Source organism: Pinus tabuliformis, chromosome 8 (assembly GCF_031772625.1).
Source record: "Pinus tabuliformis cultivar Carrire ecotype Pingquan chromosome 8, CPIR1, whole genome shotgun sequence".
NCBI classification, from domain to species: Eukaryota; Viridiplantae; Streptophyta; class Pinopsida; order Pinales; family Pinaceae; genus Pinus; species Pinus tabuliformis.
Window position 1 is genome coordinate 83,986,225 of NC_142294.1, and position 20,554 is coordinate 84,006,778.

Below are 20,554 nucleotides of genomic sequence, written 5' to 3' on the forward strand. Positions count from 1 at the left end.
CTCTGATCTTCTTGTTTGTTTTCCACCATAACCTGATGGTACACCATGTTCTTGAGTTCTCAATGTTATGGACAATAATGGTCCGACTCTTGGTGATTGGATCACTGAAGTGCTTGTAGTAGGTGTATGTGGGATCAATTTTCCACCTTGTACTTCTTGCTCATATTCATCATCATCTCTATGAGAAAATACAACTCCCTTTGTAACAGATTTATATATTCTTCCATCCCAAGCTTCTTCTTCCTTGAGCTTCACATCTCTACTGACAATATACTTCCTAGTAATGGGATTATAAAGTCTATATTCCCTAGAATCCTCACTGTATCCAGTAAAGATACACTTATCACTTTTGTCATCTAACTTATTTCTTAATTATTTAGGTACATGTGCATAAGAAGCACACCCAAAAATTCTTAAATGGGATATATTACAACTCTTGCCACTCCAGGTTTCGTTGGGAACTCGTTCCTTCATGCTCTTAGATAGAATTTTGTTAAGAATATAAGCAAGAAAAACTACTTATTCTCCCCAATATTAATTTGGTAAATTCTTTTCCTTCAACATACTTCGAGCCAAATTCATAATAGTTCTACTTTTCCTTTTAGCTATTCTATTTTTCTATTCAGTATAATGTGCAGTAAATTGTCTCTTAATTCAATGAAATTGACAAAACTCAATGAAATCATTTAGCATATATTCACCACCTCTATCTTATCTCAAAATTTTAATATGCTAAATTGTTTTCCTTTTCAACCATAGCTTTAAATCTTTTAAATATAGAAAATGTTTCAAATTTCCATTTTAGAAGATAAACCCAAGATTTTCGACAGTATTCATTGATAAATGTTAAAAACTAAACATTACCATCCAATGAAGGTGTTTGCACTGGTCCACACAAATCTGTGTATACAATCTCTAGTGGATCTTTCGCCCTATATGAATCTCGAGATACGAATTTATGTCTGTGATGCTTTGCAAATATACAACATTCATGAAATCTTGTTGGTTGTTGAATATTGGGTAACCCTTTCATGATATGTTTCTTCTACAACAAATCTATACCACCAAAATATAAATGACCATATCTTAAATTCCATAACCACGATTCATCCAAATTCTTAGCTTTATAAGCATTCAAGGAGGGAGATAATTCATTTCTCATTATAAGTAGAAACATCCTATTCTTTTTCATTTCCACTCTTGCTATCAGCTTCTTACTTGGATATTTATCAATGATAGTACATACTTTATTCTTGAAGAATATTATGTGCCTTTTCTCTATCAATTGTCCAATGCTAAAAAAATTGTGTTTTAAACTAAGTACATAATACACATCATCAATTGTTCTTCTATGACCATTTCTAGAATAAACAACAATCACCCCTTTACCTTTAATGCATATCTTATTATCGTTACCCAATTTGACTTGAGATTGAATACTAGTGTCTAGACTGGCATACCAATCTTTGTTTCTAGTCATGTGATTATTGCAACAGATGTCCAAAAACAAAATATCATTCCAACATTCTTGAGTCACTTTAAAAGTAAAAAACACAGCCTTTTGATTATCTTTAGACCCTTCTGAGATGTGTGTAGATTGTTGACCAACATCTGTGTACCTCTTCAAACACATTAACAAAATGCCCATATATTTTGCAATAAGAGCATTGAACTTTAGACATATCATACATTTAATTTCCTTTGTGCTAGGTTCTATTGTTACTTCGCCTTAAACTAAAATGGTGCCACTAGAATTTCTCCTCATGGGCAGAATTATCTCACGAATGTCTTTGACCAAATACTCTGCCACATCTTCCTTTATTACTCAACCTTCCTATACCTCCTCCTTTATTAAATTGTAGTTGAGTTTTGAAGTCATTCCCAAATGCACTATCAATATATCTTGAAATCCTAGATTCACGTGCACTCAACGAACCAGACAACTCATCAATTTTCATTTGACTTGTGTCCTTAAACTCCTTTATGGATACAACCATGACTTCTAAATTTCTTTGGAAAACTTTGAATGATGTTCTAGATCACTCTCTTGTTTGAGAGGTATTCTGCATATAGTCTCAATTGATTAAAAATACTCATGACTAGAGTCATAAAACCATCCACAGTTTCACTATCTTTCATTTTTAGATTTCAAAATCCCTTTTCAAGTTTTGCAACTTGACATTTTTCACTTTGGATACACCTTGATAATAGGATTCAAGAGTGTCCCACACCTTCTTTGAATACTCTGCACTTGACATCTTTGAAAATATCACATCATCTAAGCCTTGATTAGTAAGGCCAATCATGGCTTAGTGGGGCTTGACCCAGGTTTAGAAATGATTTAGCCAAGCAAATCCTGGTACTATTGGCCCTTTCGGCAACAACCCGTGAAGCATGGACTGAGGTCTCACTCGAAGTAGTATGGGAGGGTGCTAGAACCAGGTTTCCGCACCCTGGGGATGTCTGATATGAGGTGATTGGTGCGCAGTCCAACCTTCGCACTTATTGCGCTACGCGCACCAGCGGGCACCCCGAGCCCTACGATATTGTCTACGCGTTGTTCTGGCCGCAGCGTGACCCATGATATTTACCCAAGTCTTCCTTAATTAGGCTTTGTTAGCTGATTACTTAGATTATTTTCATATATAAACATTCATACAAGTATTTATCAATTGTGCGCAGTAAATAAACCGAGTAAAAGTAATGCATAACATCAAAATACGAATTCAAGAACAGGTGCACATAGTAAACTTCTCTTTATTGACTTTCTATCTCAATTACAAACCCGACTTCGCCCTGCGCACTCCGCTGCAGGGGTCTGCGCACTCAGCTATGGACTCTATTAGGCCTCTGCACACTCAGCTGCAGAGCCTCTTCCTACTACTATGACCCAATACACTTCAGATTCCACTCTAACCTTGAACCATGCCTTTGCTATTCTATACATCAGTACCTCCCTTTACACTTAGAGCCTCACTCTATTTATACAATCCCATGGTCTACGGACCATGGCTAGGCCGACACAACTTTACATTAAATTGCAATATTTTAAGGCGGTGTTGTGTTGTACAACAACCCCCCATTTCATAAAATTTTTCTTTAAGAAATCATAATAGGAAATGGGTCCCTTTTAAACTTAGATGTGTGAATAAATCGGTATTAACTCATCATTAGAAAAACCCTCATCAAAAAGGTCCAATGGAAATGATATATTTTAAAATAAACCTTTTTGAACAATAATAAAATAGGTCTTTTAAATAATTATAAAGTTCTTTGTTATTGCGATAAAGCAATCGCAAGATCGCATATCGCAATAATAAGAAAAACATATATAAAAAGACCCATTGACTCACTCCGATCCAAAAAAGGAAATCGCTATCGGATATCGGGAAAAGGAAAAACACATAGTATAGAGAAACACCTCCCTCATTTCTCCGATGCAATAAAGGGTATCGCCATCGGCAGTCAGCCGTAACAACCCAATACATGAATTGTGACACCTTCAAATCCTCCGATGCGATAAGGCGTATCGCCATCGGCGATTTTGCAATGGCATAAGTAATATGACCCGAACCCATCCCCGATTGCGATGCATTAAATCAAGGCGCGTGTTTCGAAACATATTTAAAAGGCTTGCATGCATTGTATCACCTTTTGGTGATCGAAGGATATTTTGGACTATTATTAAAACCTTCCCGTTCACGTTACCAATCACCGATTGCGATTTACTTCTGATTATCCGCCAAAAAAAATCTAAGCCACGCTTGAAGGGATCATTCATCATATAAATGATATGATGGGTATTTAAAAACTCCTTTACCATGATTGACAGGTTAAACGGCCAATTAATGAAGCAGTTATGCCGAGATTTTCCTTTAGATTGTATCTGCGGCAGTTTCACTATAATCCTTTATTATCCACTAATCGATATAATTCTTTCATATTGGCTCATACTACCTATTTTCTGTATCACGTTGTTTTCATTCCTTGCGCAAAACTCCACCGAAATAACAAATTTGAAACAAATGGGAAAGAAATCCAAGAGATCCGTGGCAGCAGTGGCTCCTACAGCAACAGTGCAGCCCACCAGTGATCCAGGACCAAGTAAAAAAGGTTTAATCTCAGACACTACGTGTCTTGGCCTTGGAAATACAAGTTGGAAAAGTATCTACAATTTAATTAAAGTAGAGGAGCCTGAGGAAGTGTCGGAAGAAGCTACTGCAGACTCAACTAATAAATCAGAAGCTTCCCTGAAAGATTTAGCTGACTCATATTTGCACAGGATAGCAGCACGGGAGAAAATTCTTCCATACACTGATGTAGTTAGATGGGTGGTTGAAGAAATTCCAGTTTCAAATAGAACGTTTTGCACAGTTGATGGAAGAATTTTTGGTTCATTTCAGCCTGATGACTTAAGGAATATGTATCATTTGCTCGAACCTGAAAAGAAATACAACAAAGCCTTTTTGGAAAAATTTGCAGCAGAGAACGAGACTGAATGGGCCGCAATTAAGCAATGGAGACAGAATCTCGCAAAGCACAAACATGAATCATCGGGTAAATACTTTGTGGATTCATTATCATCTCCTTACTGTTATGTTGGGGCAATGATGTGTAGAATGTGGGGAATGCATGATTATGCAAAGTTCACTATTGAAATGGTTCCTTTAATGGAAGCAGTGGTTAATAGTTATGTGATGGATTGGGAAAACATATTTTCTGATAAATTAGTCACTGCAATTCTTGACTTCAGATCAAATGCACGTAAAACCACCAGAACCATTCCCCCTTTTTATTATAGTGCTTATATTATGGATACTCTTTGCTTTAATTCTAAATACCTGGTACTCGGGTGGAGATGGACTGCGCAAGACCCTAAGCCAATCCACATTTATCATCAGATGTTATGCAAGGCACACTATAAAGACCACTTGTACCAAATCTGTAATGCTTTCATGTTACCTATCTATTATGCCATTTTTGATAAGCTTGCCCCAAGGATTTCCGAGGAAGCAGCGATTGACTTGACTGCTGTAGGAAATTGGTTTGGGGAAGACAAGTTCACATATATAAGGGTTTATGGTAGCCTTCCAAGACCCCATGTACTTCCTTTGTATATACCTGATAAGTTGTTGGCTCAAGAGTTGGCCTACCAAATAACCACAACAAGAACATCCAAAACTCTTAGGAATTCTAAAAAGCAGTCATGGCCTACATTTCCTTTGAGATGCAGTGTTTACACTCTACATGATTACAAACATGTGGTGAAGGAGACAGAGAAAATAAACATGCTCAATCTTGCAACCATCCCTAACAGGCAATACGACCCAAGGAAAGTTGCCTATAACGTGCTTGAACAAGCCAAACTTACAAAGTTTGATCATGAAAAAGATGAATTTGATGACCTGTTTTCTTCATCAGAATCATTATTTCAAGTACAAACATTGGCCAAAATGAAATATAAATATGAAGGGTTGGTAGAATTCAATAGGCTCAGAGAACAGAGGTTGCAAACTCTGCCTCTAGACTTATTAGCTACTACCCCAACAACTCAGTCAAGCGAGCCTGAATAGAAAATTATTGACAAACCTCCTGCTACAGAGAAGATTCCCGAGCAAGAAAAGCAACCAGAATAGGAAACAGAGCAGGAGAAAGAAAAGAAACAGGACAGTGAATATATTGATATAGATACTCAGATTGATCCCAAACTCCTCAAAGAGTGGCAACAATTTGACTCTATTATAAGCAATCCCGAGACTTCACAAGGGTTCAGCACACCTCAAGTAACAGTCGGTCAAGAGACAACAACAACTACAGTTCCAATTGAAGGGACCAGTAGCCTATCCACCAGCAAAGATGCAGAAATAATTCCTAAAGATCCATCCGATCAGATTGTTTTGCAGATAGAAGACATACCACCATTAGATGTCTTTTACAGTCCCAAACACAGGGCTGTAGTGAAAAGACAAAGGAAAAGGAGGAGACTTGATCAATCTTCCCTTTTACCAGCACAAACAGAGATGGCTAATGTGGTGTGGAAGGAGGAATTTAATCCTTCCAATGATCTTACAAAACTTTCTCAGTATGCCGGAGCCTATTCGGCAGCCACCATGGATAAAGCCTCAGAAGTAAGAAATATACTTAAGGAAAAAGACCAAACAATTGTTTCATTGCAGTCACAGGTGTCTGAAAGACAACAAAAAATAGAACAGTTAGAACAACAACTATCAACACAGCAGCAGATAAACAATCAATTAAATGAGCAATTGCTCAAGGAGAAGCAGAGGATAGACTTAAGCGCAATACAGAAACAAAAGGAATTATCTGAAGCATTGGCTAGGTTGAAGACAATGAATGAACAAATGAGTAAGATGAAAGATGAGCAAATCGCTCAACTGTCACACCAAGTAGAAAAGTTCAAGAGTCTTCCGCAACCAGCAGATTTCAGGTCCGAAGCTCTCCAAATCAATAAAGCATTGATTACACAGCTAAAACTGCTATGTCATAACATTTCTCTGGTTGAGCCCCTTTGTGAGATTACTGCATCAATAGTTGACAAATCAGTCGATGCCAGGCAGGATTTGGAACAGGCCGATGAGACTTTAACCAACTTTCTTGCTTGGCAAGACACCAGTGAAGGGCAAGCTGCGAATCTGCCTAAAATTCTAGAGTCACACAAAGAAATCCTGTTCCTAGAATGGCAGTCACAACTGATGAAAGCAGAGAGAGAAACCTCAAGATGCAGATTATCAACCAGTAATTTAATTGAGTTAATCAATGACACTCTTTATCTGTCTAACATGATTTCACAGTGCACTCCAGGTAAATTGCCATCAACCAAAGCATTGGAACAAACATGCAATCAAGAATTGGAGAAGAATGGAAGATTAATCGCCGACATCCAAAGTTTTACTTAGGATACCTTTTGTTTTTTCTTAGTTAAACCATACAATCAAAGGGTTTCACTCAAATGTTTAACCGATGCCATCAGTTACATGATTCCCGAAATCCATGATGCCACATACTCAGCCCAACTGCATTCTCGTCTGAGTCGCCCTCCAGAATTGCAATTGATGCTTGCTATCTGCCAGCTCAAGCCAAAGGGAGATCATCCGAAATAATGAATCATGCTGCCAACTGCAAACAAGCCGATTTTGAAGAGATACTCATAATTTAGTTGTACCATTTAATAGCATTTTTATTTTGTAATTAGTTAGCTTAGTTAGTACTTATAGGCCCTTTCATGCTTTTAGAAAGGGTCCTCAGTTTTTGTATGAACTCAAATCAGGAATTCACACTATTTTGCTTCTGATATATTTTTTATGAATACTGGGCTAGTATTCTGAATTTTAATGAAGAAATCTTTGATGAGATGTGCACTATTGCCTTGTTGTGGAAGTGTTTCTAAGTTAGAAGAAGGAATTTGAATGCGATTGATATCGGAAGTGATCCAAATAACATATGGTACTATTATCTATGCTCTTGTTTCATTCTTTCATGTGAGTCAGCATTTAATTAATCTTCGTATCATTGGATATATGTTTGTGTTTTAACAGCAGTCCTTATACTTATCACTATTGAATGTCTAAGGAGTGTTATTCTTTCAATCATATTTATGTCTATGATATATGAAGAATAGTGTAATAATGTTTTAATGATTACTTTGTTCAACTACTTGAACAAAGTAATTATCATATGAATAAATGTCTTTGTTTACCAATAGAGTTATCTATATGCCTGTTTGTGGATAAAGATCATCAAAAGTTACACTAAAGAAGAAATTTCCCGGGATAGGATAGTTGTTCATAATTTTACTTTTTAGATCGAATCATTCATCCATTATCATTATATATTAGAGAATCCACCACTTATCCATCCTATTTACCAATCATTGGGAAACTAGTCCCATTATTTCCAGTTGGAGCCACCACACCAAACGGAAAAGGAGCTGCCTTTAAGGTCTGGACCGGGTGGTTTTCCCCGATGTTGTTGTAGCGATTTTCGAGGCATCAACAGGCGGATAGCCCTATGAATCACCCTAGAATTCATGCTCTGCGCCCGTAATTCGCAGAGTCTTACAATATAATTAACCAAAACTTGGGCTTTGAGCCCCAAAAACATGCTACGGGGGATCCCATGCCCAATAGGCCCACAACACAATCATCGTGACTCATCCCGAGTCACTCTATTGGTGTGGTGATCTTGGTACAGAGCCCCTCCAACAGTGCCTATGCCGCGCGAAGGTCCGCAACACACTATTCTGTCGTCTGCTGGATCTGCTCTACTCTTTCAGTTGAATGCTCGCTGTCAGGGGAAAATCCCTGTCTTAAGGCATGGATCACCTTCATTTTTGTGAGCTTTCCTTTAATATCGGTAGTGATGAGGAAGGACTCATCAATCCATGGCTGGACGCATGCTTTAAGTACTACCTCTTTCTATTGCGTTGCATCCACGTATTCCTTCAATGCCTTCACCTATTGTAGCTTCGCCAGCAGTTGGGTCAGTACAACTATTTATGCCATTCCGCGCACACTGTCATATTGCACTTGAAGCTCCTGTGCCTCTATTTCCAGGCGCTATATGGTGGGGTCCTCCTGTAAGGAAGTGAGGACCGCGAAGGATTCTTCCAACATAGTAGTACAGTTCTGCACTGCCTGTCCTATTTCCTCCAGCCCTTTTTGGATAGCGCCAGCGCGCTATTCCCTAACTTCCAGGGGTGTGGATGACTGCGCCTTTAATCGCAGTTCGACAATCTGAAGGTTGAGGTCCAGCTGTATCCTTGTTGCTTCCTCCTTTGCCTTGCAGAATCCACTAGCCAATCTGTGAATTCACACTCCTACTGGTAGATCTATTGCAATATCTAGCTCTGTAATGTAGCGACATGCTTCCTCTACCATTTTCTCCAGCTATTGATTCTCTGCTAGCACTTCATCGCGTTGTAGACTAAGCTGCTCGATGTTGATTCTCTGTTTGCTGAGAATTTGTACTGCACGTCCTTCTCTAGCATTGAGTTATGTTGTCGCTCTATCAAGTAGGTGGTATAATGTATCCCGCGGAAGGGCAGTCAAGTTTAGGCCAAGTCCCTTGATCCGGCCCACCGCGGCTCTATCCTCCATGCTTTCCGTTGTTAGTGCTACTTCCGGGAGCACGATGGTTTTAGCCATTTTGGCCCGCAGCAACTGCTCCATTACCGATGTACCTACAGAACCGCAGGTGGCTATCGTTGCCTCCTATGGGGGCCGCACCTGAAGTTCCTGCAACTGGGCCCTCAAGGCCCCCAACACATTCTGCTGCTCCGTCATCACTTCCTGGAGCGCTTCCCTGGTGACCTCGCGAACTATGTTGCCGATGTTGTAGAGGTCACCCTTTGTCAGTGTAATAGGTTCACTGTCCAGTTTGGAAGCCTTAGTCTTCTTCTGTGGGCCTACTCATTCTGTATCGCGCGACCGTTTCAGTTGTGTAGATGTCGTGTTTGGGTCCAGACCTTCCGCTGTGTCCTCTGTTCTTTGTCCTGTGGTTAGGTCTGGGACTCCTTCCTCCCACGTCATGGTGGCCCCTGTTGCTTGTGCTGTTGCTGCTTTTTCGGCGGCCTTGGTCTGCACTGCAGTGGCCTTCGCTACCTTGCGGGTAGCCCTTACCTCCATGGCTAACTGCTTGTTTCACTTCTCTGAGCCAGCAGCTTGGTGGCATCCTTCTGTTTTTGTACCACTGTCTTATCGTGTCTCGCCAGATCTAGGGTGCGCCACTTTGGAGGACATGAGTCGAGCATGGTGAAAATGGCATCATCAATCGCGATGAAAGGAAGTTTGGTCTAGTTCTGTGCTGGATCCTTACGTGCCTTAATATACACATTGTGCATATCCGCCTTGAAGTCTACAAAGCTTCGCAAACTATTGTACACTGTGGGGGATAGGTGTGGCCTTCTGTTAATTCACATCCAAACGATCGACACCGTGACCACCCAAAAGATCTTAGTTTTGCGGATCCGCGTGGTGTCCTTCGTAGCCCAGAGTGATGCATATTTGGTAGGCTCCGATAAGTCCTGTTCAATATGAGGAAACTGACTGTCTTCCAGGAGTTCCCCTGTCACCAATAAGATGGAAAAAAGGAACCACTCGTAGTGGAAGGTCTTGCCCTGCTCCTGAGCTTCTTTACAATTGATCAAAAACCCCTCAGAGAGGAGCTTATCCAAGTTGAACTGGACCCCCTCCGTGCACTATTCGGCCAATGCAACCACAGGTGCTAGTACCTCGTCGCCGCGACATTTTCTCATCATTTTTCTGGCCAGCAGTTGGGTGGCAACACACACCCCTTTGTCCTTAATGCTACTGATGACATAGCCTCTCTTCTTCTTTTCCAATTTATACTTTTTTTTCATGGCCTCTGCGAGCGCCAAATCTCCGCTTTTGCCAGCTATCTCCATGGGGTCCTTTCCCTTACAGGGAAGTTGACAAGTACCCATTGTGTACTAGGCAAAGCATCTTCCTGATGACAAAGATTGTAATTGGTGTGCGGAGAAAATGCAGAATCCATAGTAGGTTCTTAGTCTGTAAATGTGGGAACTTTTCACCCTCCTCGAGGTCCTAGTCTTCAAATTTCATTGCGGGCACTCAGCCCAGGACCGAGCCTTCAAACAGAATTCCATCTCGGAGGAGCGGGGTTTGGAGTGCACTCTTAGTGTCATCCATCTTGGGTACATTTGCTTTCCTTTTTCGTGGAGGGACATACTCGGGCAGTTTTACTGTAGCGCGCATCGGCTGGATGTCTTCCTCCATTTCTTCATCCGCCTCTATCTCCTCTACGAAAGCATGGAGGTCCTCCTCCTCATCGTCTATCTCAAGGTTGACAGTCTTACCCTTTTCCTCCATAGAAAGTTTACTAAACCGTAGATTTTATGGGGACATGCGGATTGGTGCTGTTGTCTGCTTGTCCTTCTTGGGCCTTGGCATCCGAGGTGATTTCAGGATTTCTGGTGCATCCCCCACTAGCACTGTAGGGCTTTGCGCGACTTCCTTGATGATACTTTAGACAAAACCCACACCTCTCCTGGTATTTGTCATCTTGTTCGAGCTGTCTGTAGCTGTTTGCGACTTTGGGGTCTCAAAAACCACTTGGTGCTCAACACTCTGTGCTCTTTGTAACGGCTCAAATCTCAAACAAACAAGTGTTGTTTCGTGGCGAGCCTTGGTAGTTTTATAGAATATTTCAAATTTAAATTTGATAGTTCCCCCCATTTCTGAGTCATTAATGCATTCTTGGCGGCAGATCATCCCAAATCTAGTTCTGACTTCGTATCTTAATTTCCCACCACCCGCTTCTCTTTGTATTAAATTGAACATCTTGTCATGGACAGTGACACCAATGGTCACTTCCCAGCCTACCCGTATGGCAGCGCAGCCCCTTCTGTGCAAGCGCTACCCTTGTGACATGCCAATCCTGCGCGCAACCTCCTTATCACACATCTCCCCCATAGACTCTTTTATAGTCCCGCGCTCTCTTTCAACTGCTTGGAGCACTGAGATTGTGCTCCCTACAGCTATTTAGGTGGTTGCACCACCTATTTGAGACTTCAATTCACCGTCCAACCTAGTCCATGGGCACTCCTCAATTACCCTCACGACAGTCAGCGCCGCGTGTTCTTCCTTATGCGGTACGCTCCCCTGGTTACTTTCTTTGGTAAGGTATGATCGCAACCATGGTAGCAGAGTCACAAATTCTCGGCGAAAATCTTCTAATGCAGTGGTATGGCTGTTCGTATGTTGTCTGGTCATTCTTAGTTTATCGATGAGACATTCTTGTATGATTTCATTTTCCAGTTTTTGGATCTCCGCGTCCATTAACATGATTTTCTTCCTCAGTTGTACCCTATCTTTTTCAAGTATGTGAAATTTAAGGTTCCCTCGCCAAATGGCTTCTTGAATCCGCATATGTTCACCCTCGCGTAGCTGCATAATTCCTTCATCCTGGTCCTCACATACTATCCCAATTGTGTGAGGTTTCCTTTCCTCCAAAGTTATGGTCTTGACTCTGCTCCTCAGCTTCAGAATCATCTCCACGCTCAGGTTTTTTCACATGGTCCTATAGGCCCATCGAACTGCTGGCACATGCAGGTCCCAATTAGTTCTTCTCGCCTGGTTAATCCTATTTAGGACTCCGTCTACCTTATTGAATGCTTCCATGTTGAACATTTTTGATGCACGTGCCTTTCCTGCTGCTGCGTCCTGTTTCGATTTTCTATCCTGAGTTTGGGGTGTGCTTGTGTGAGCTATACAGCACATATCTGGACCCATTGAGACAGGTGGGTGCACAAGTTGCTTCAACCTTGCTGACCAACTATTGTTCGAAGCTTGGGGCTTCCAAACCGTAGGCGCATCATCCTTCTACATCCATGCTAGTCCTCCAAATTTCCTTGATGTGTACCCGACCATCGTGCTGGTGTTGCACACAGTGCCCATTTCAACGCATCGAACTGCTGCTTTTCTAGTACTGCGCTTTCAAATTTGCTCAGGAATTCATCCACTGCTGTCAATCCATCATATGTCAGCAGCTCTCTTGCCTCTGCTATCACACAATGCAGTGATCTAACCATCATGTTGCAATTCAGCGTCGTCACTTCGTGCAACCAATTCTACCATCGCTCTACTTCTTCATCTGAATCCGAAGTGCAGGAGCTTTTGCGCTCCCATGAGATCCTCCCATCTACAGTCGGATTCACCCAATCCTGGTCTCGTGCAGTTATCTTGTAAATACAATCGAGATCATCGTCGCTACCCTTGTTTCACACTGGTTCAGTGTAGCGCACTCCTTCGGCTGGGTCCAGTGGGACTACTATGCATAATGACTTTTTCTCGAAGATCATTTTGTGCTTCTTCATATTGATGACTCTGTTCATATCGGTGGCCCAGACTATTCCTAACAGCGCAGGATAGGGATTATTGTCATCGACATTCTCTATTACTTCAAAATCTGCCTGCGCGCTCGTGCCTTCAATATCAACTGTTACCCCTTTCAACCTCCCCATGGGCAAAATATTTTGTTGGTTCACCATTCGTAATTGAATAGGGGACCATTGTAACGTGGGCCTGCCCATGCGTTCCCATGTTTTCTTCGGTAATACATTCGCATCCGAACCCAGATCTAGGATTACCTGATCCATTTCATACTCACCAATCTGTGCAGTCAACCTCATTTCCCTTTTAGTGCGCAAGGCATGCTTCCCCAATTTCCAGACTGTGTGTGGTTCTCCTAACCCCATGCGCTTGGTGATCAGTTCCTGTAGTCCTTTAACCGCCTTGCTGTCACGCAACAGTTTCATGCATGTCTCTAAAAAGGTAGTGAGCATTGAAGGATCCATTCCTGGCTCTGGTTGATCTATACTACCTGAAGTGGAGGACTCTGTGAAGCTCTTCTTAGCTTCCATGAATGTCTCCCTTGCGCATTCTAAGTCAAACTCGGGTTCCTTTGCAGGAGTCTTGCAAGCCCATGTACTTTCCTCTGGCTGCTTCCCCATCTCCCGTGGCTGTACCACTTTTGAGCATCATGTTGACATCCGGGTCCTCTTCATGCGTCTCAGACCTCATCATTTGTATATTCTGAGTCGGGGGAGGCTGGAATACCCCTTTTTTGCACATACTTGTGATCAACGTAGGACAATCTATTGTTTCATGATCAAACTAAGCACAATAAGAATAGGATATCTTCGTTGGGTTGGTATAGTCGCGGGCATAGTGCCCTAGCCCTCCGCAATTGTAACAAATCTATTGTCTGTGACCCCTTCCTAGTCCCATTCCACCTCATCCTCAACTTCGCCCTTGAAATCCAGAGTGTTCCATCCCCGCATCTAGGTCGAGGGCTCGTGTTTTCATCTGCATCCTATAGGCAGGTGTCTGATCCATCATTAGCTCGTAGCTGTGGCAAGTGTGCTCATCGTGGCCTACTGACCTGCAAAAATTACAAAACAATTGTTGGGGTCTCTGTGTATACTTCTGCAACAAATGAAAATTATCCATCATGTGTTTCCCTCCTATCTGACAGATCGCGCACCATAAAGCAGGTGCCGCACTCGGCCCTGCCTGTGCTTCCGGTCTCAACGGAATTGGCCCTCCTTCTGTGAGGTAGTTCACGAACACTAGACAATGATCCTTGTCATGGCCTTGGCCTTTGCATTTTATGCACCATACTTCCTCGCGCGCTTCTAGCCGCGGTACTCTGTCCTACTTCAAACTTTGCATTTCCAAACACAGATTCTATAGTTGCGCGTGGACTTGTTGAATTCCCAACCGAGGGTCTTGTATCGAGGTCTCATGTAATCTTGTTGCCATTTCCAACGCTTCGGCCTGTGTGGAAAGTTTCCGTTGTGACATCGCTATCCTCAAGTGTGATGTCAGAGATGCTACAAACCATGCATGATGCTATCCATCTGTCAACGTCATATTGGCTTTGCAAATCATACTCTTCTGTCGTTGATCCAGATCCCAGGGAGTCTCACCCGAGAGCATCGCAATTTCTTTAAACCTGATGATTGATTGTGTTTCTGACTTTTGCCTGCTAAATTCCCTGTTCAGCGTGTTCTGGATCTTTGCTATTTCTGTGTTTGGGTGGTCATTAGAGTGCTTGATATACCATGTTAATGCATGATCCTGCAGTGCGCTCACCAATGTAGCCTTCTTAATATTGTCATCTGTGACACCTTGTACTTCCCATACTACTCTTACCACAAACCAGAATTGGTTTGGATCTTCATTCCCTACCCCTCTGAATATTGGTAGTTTGATCGCACTCACCATACTGCACTATGGAGGTGGTGGAGGTGGAGTGGGTGGAGATGGAGGTGAGGGAGGTGAAGTGGGTGGCAGTGTGGGTGGAGGTGGTAACCGCGAAATGCGCTGCCTTATCAAACTGACCGCGCTTCTCAGAGAGACCTTAGTGAACTCTTCCTCACTCTCTCGCAAGGGTGAAATTAAGGGACTGTTTTCTAATTCTTCACTACTTTTGTAGATCTTTCCGCTCCACGTAGTCCCAAACATTAATGTATTCACATGACCCCTTTTTCACACAATAGCATCTTAATCCAAGTATTTAAAGATTTAATATACTTACCTCATGGTCATTTGAGAAAGCATCATTCTGCCTCGTTGTAGCTCACAGTTGTGTCTACCGTGAACTCAGTGATAAAGCCCCCTATTATCCGGTCGAGCCAATGGTCCACAACTCATGCGATCTTATCTTCTGATGCTTCTAGTCTGCTTACTAATTCCGGATTCCACACTATTGTTTGGTCGAGCCTACACCTTCCCTGGCTATCGCCTAACTTCATGATCCACTCATACAGCTCAAAAGGAAATGATGCAAAGAAAATCTCGTGGATTTCCGTATACATGTAGCGCTCTAACCACTTTTGCTTGGATACTTGCGGAGTTTTGTTTTCTTGTGTCACGAACTTGTGAATCTTCTTGTCCAACTACTCTTCAATTTCCTTCTTTGTTGGGTTCTAGTGGCACGACATCAGACATCCCTTATGCAGATCTCAGTCCTAGCAACGGAACCATTTGTTGGCTTAGTGGGGCCTGACCTAGGTTTAGAAGTGATTTAGACAAGCAAATCCTGGTACTACTGGCCCTTTCGGCAATAGCCCGCAGAGCGCAGACTGAGGTCTCACCCGAAGTAGTATGGGAGGGTGCTAGAACTAGGTTTCCACACCCTGGGGATGTCTGATATGAGGTGATTGGTACGCGGTTCAACCTTCAGACTTATTGCGCTACACGCACCAGCGGGCACCCCGAGCCCTGCGATACTATCTTCCTTAATTAGACTCTGTTAGCTTATTACTTAGATTATTTTCATATATAAGCATTCATATAAGTATTTATCAATTGCACGCAGTAAATAAATAGAGAAAAAGTAATGCATAACATAAAAATATAGATTCAAGAATAGGTGCACAGAGTAAACTTCTCTTTATTGACTTTCTATCTCAATTACAAACCCGGCTCCGCCCTGTGCACTCAGCTGTAGGGGTCTGCGCACTCAGCTGTGGACTCTACTAGGCCTCTACGCACTCAGCTGCAGAGCCTCTTCCTACTACTAAGACCCGGTACACTTCATATTCCACTCTAACCTTGAACCATGCATTCGATATTCTATACATCGGTACCTCCCTTTACACTTAGAGCCTCACTCTATTTATACAATTCCATGGTCTGCGGACCATGGGTAGGCTGACACAACTTTACATTAAATTACAATATTTTAGGGCAGACAGCCCTATGACTCACCCTAGACTTCGCGCTCCGTGCTTGCAATTCACGGAGTCTTACAATATAATTGACCAAAACTTGGGCTTTGAGCCCCAAAAACATGCTGCGGGGTATCCCATGCCCAACAACCAAGATATTTGTTGTCCTTTTTTTTTTTTCCCTCAACAATGTTTTCTCAACATTAGTAAGAGCCATATCTGCTACCTGATCACCTAGCTCTCGATATCCATCAATAAAAAATCTCCAAAGATCATGAGAATATAAAAATGTTCTCATTATAATAGACCTTGAATCATAATATTTCTCGGTTAGAGTAGGAAATGATAACTGAGAAATACTTGTGTTCATCGCCATTAGTACGGAAAAGCTTCAAGAATTCAAAACTTTAACTTTATAAATAAGGCCACAACTAAACTTCAGAGGGGAAACTACCATCTTAGAAAAATTCTATAATAATCTTCAAAAAATAGAAAAATTTTCCTAAGAAATTCATACAGTGTCCAGATCAACTAATAAATGTGTCCCCTCAACATGTTGCCTTTTCTTACATGGAATTGAATAAGGGGAATCCCACATTAAATATGTTGACATGAATTCTAGATAAACATCACATACGATTAGAACATCTTCGATCAGTCATTGAGAGCTTCTTATGAAAAGAATTTGAATCAAAAAATTTCAATAAAACCCGGATACCACACCACTCAGTAAAGTGATGTGTCAGTGGGGCACACATATATGTGGGGATTCCTTGAGTCAAAAATATTATACATGATTTGGCCTCCCTTTACCTTCCACAACAAAAATTCATAAGTCACATGTTCCAAGGCTATACTTCACTCCACATGATTTCTCACACAACACATTCTCCAAAAATTTGAGCCTCAACTTTATGTAGACTCAGTCCAATAGAAGAACCTTAGAACTCCAACAAATCAATGAACACATTTAGTATCAATCACTAATCATCCTCCATGAATAGCCTTTATTCAATATATGATACCATCCTCAGTGCTACCTTTGTAGAGGAATTCTAATCAAGAACTCTACAATGATTACTAAACATGATAGACTGTAAATGACTTTGCAGTAAACCAAACCTCCTCCTTTCACCAAACTAAAGACTACAAATAGATAACAACTTCACCTCATTAGCTCTGATACCAATTGAAAGAAATAGAAAACACAAGACTACAATAAAATGCAGTTACAAATACTAAATTACACACACATACAAAATTCAAGAGTGGGATATTTTCCTCTAGCTGAGCATCTCTATTTATACAAGAACTTGAATCAGTTACATCAATTAAAATATTAATTTTGGAAGGTGGTGTTGCCCCTACACTTTTGAATAATATAAGGCAGTGTTTCCCTTTCAAATCTGATCAAGTTGAGAAGGTGTTCAATGAGGTAGTGGAAGACATTGGAGACGATGGAAGACAATGTCTCAGTTAAATAATTATCTCTAACAATTTTTTTGTTTGTTTTGTTTATTAAATAATAAATGTACATTTTTAATTGATAAACTTGCATGCATTTATTTTAGACAGATAGTTAAATTGATAGTTCGAGTTTAATATAACAAAATAATTTGGATCGATTGTTTATGTTTTTTAAGTTGATATATAAACATATAAAGGTTGTATGAATTGTTTATTTTTTTTAAATAAAGGTAGAGTATTTTAGCAAATTCATCATTTTTTTTTTCAAGGAAAATCATTCTCTCTGTCACCATGTGTGAGTGAGAAAAATTTGCGAGACAAGGCCTCATAGATGAAAACACATATTTTTAACATGGCTACTGAAAGAAAATTCATTTGTGATATAAATAGAACATTGATCACTGAATTCATACACAATGGTGATGGTCAAGGGTTTTGGAGGGTTTATTCAATGGCAGAGATTGGGTAAGAGTATTTACCATGGGGATTTCAGTATCGAACTTGTGTGGCAATTTTCCCACAATGAAATCTCCACACAAGAAAATCTCTGCACAAGTCTCGCAATTCAACTCTAGCGGAACAATGAATTCATTCAACTGATGGAGTGAATGTTATCTCGGTGCACGAAACTTTCACAAAACGTGTCTTCTCTCACCTCCCTTCCTGTCTTCTTGGTGTCAAATTTTGTTTGCACCCTCGCATGACATGTTTTGTCTCTGAAATAAAAGGCAAATAAGTTTCATGTTTTAACGAATGTGTGGAGCTTTACATGTGCGAAGGTTTGCTTGTGCAGAGCTTTCTGCATAGGGAAATCTCCACATAAGAAAATTTCAATTACATGCGATCTTTTAGTGAAATCCATTGATTACTAATGTCTCTCGATGTCGTTAGTATCAAGTCAACCAAATAGACGAGTAGTTGTTTTCAGTTTGGCTTTCAATTATATTGGTAATTTTAGAATTGCAAGAGACTCTTTCAGGTGGATAAATCTTGATGTTATTATATAATTTTAGAGACCAAATATTTGGAAGAAAAAAACAATTATTGTTTGTGTGCATCCTAGATCCACTTTTGTGGACTCTAAAATGGGTTTGGAAGATTGTAAGAGTAGTTGTTCTAACTTTGGAGGACCATAGATGGTATAGGAAGTAGCTTGGAGTGCTTTTTCTTCCAGTACAACAATTGTATCTCGAGCCTTGAAATAGTTGCATCTCCCCCAATACTCCAATTTATTTTTAACTGCATCTTGCACATCAATGTAGGTGTCGAGTAGTGGACAAAGGATGGAAACCAGTATATAGAGAAGCCTTGCCAATGACATGGTGGATAGGATCCTTTCCAGGCTACCAAAAGAATCCTTTCTCTACCTTCATTATGTATGCAAGAGATGGAATGTTGTTCTATCATCACCAAGCTTCCTTTCACTTTGTAGCAAAATATCTAATCCTAGGTCCTGCTTAATCATGTTAAAATGCGAGGACGAAAGAATTTTTAGGTCTTATGATGGATTTCATAACAAGTGGCACATCATATCACTTTCATTCCTGCCTTATCCAAATACGGAGGTAGTAGCTACATGACATGGATAATTGTGCTTGAAAATAACATTCTATATTTTGGTTGGTAGACCTCTTACAAAAAATTGGAGGTAGTTCCCTAATAATTCATTTGAACATAATTTGTTTGTCAATGTGATCGTGGTTGTGGAAGAACCAAGAGAATACAATAATTTATTGGTTGGTGGTTCTCCAGATAGAAGAACCAAGGCCCATGACTCAGCGATTGATATATGGAAGAGATGCAAGGAAACTTACCGTGATAGTGGGATTTACTTCACAACTTCAGATCCTTTTATAATTATGGGGTATTATTTGAGAAAGCATTCATGGATAGGAGTGAATGCACCTATGCCAGAGTCACTAACTTGTAATCACCTACTTGGTTATGGAAATCAACTATATCTTATTGGAATAGTTGGTGCCAATGGTATTTGAAGTAACATCTGAGTGTGGGAGCTTATTCAAGAATTATCACTTTTTAAAATTGCATAGAAAAAGGAAACAATTACAAAAAAATGATCCGTCTTAAGTACGGATCTAACATGAACCGAGAGGGATCAAATTTCTTCATGTGCAAACTTCTTTAGAGTGAAAAATGCAATGTGTTATTTTTCACTATTTAAATTGTATTTTTGAATGCTAAATAGAGATATATAAGACCAATTAAATGTTTTAGCAATAAAAACTTAAAATTTTCATGATATATACATAAAAAAAAATAAGTGAAATATAATATATATGCAATTTACATTAAAACATTTTACATCAGATGTACATCGAGACATTTTATCACACAAATTAAAATATATATTTTTTATTAATATATTTTTAAGTATATGTCAATATTAATTCTTATTAAAATATTTTATTGATAATTTACATTGAACATTGTTTATATACAACATTAAAATGTTTTATTTTAACACTTTTTTTTCTATATATAGATATATATAAAGTTGAGACATAAATTAGTTAACATGGATCTTTGAATAGGGGAGAGATTCCTAATGTTGTGCAGGACCAGTAATTGATATAGTACTGGTCCCACCAAACCACCAGTGATTGAGACTTTTGAAACCAAAATTTAAACAGAAATAAATAACAATATGTATAAATAAGTATTAAATTATGTCCAAAAATCACCCATACATTGACTGGGCCCACAACTGTCCATAAATAGTATTTTACTACTTAATACTGCAAAACATATTGACCCAAGTAGAAAACAGCTAGAGCCATAAAGGCTTCCAAACTGGTCTATTTCAGAAGTACAAAACAGCAGTCACTTCAACCC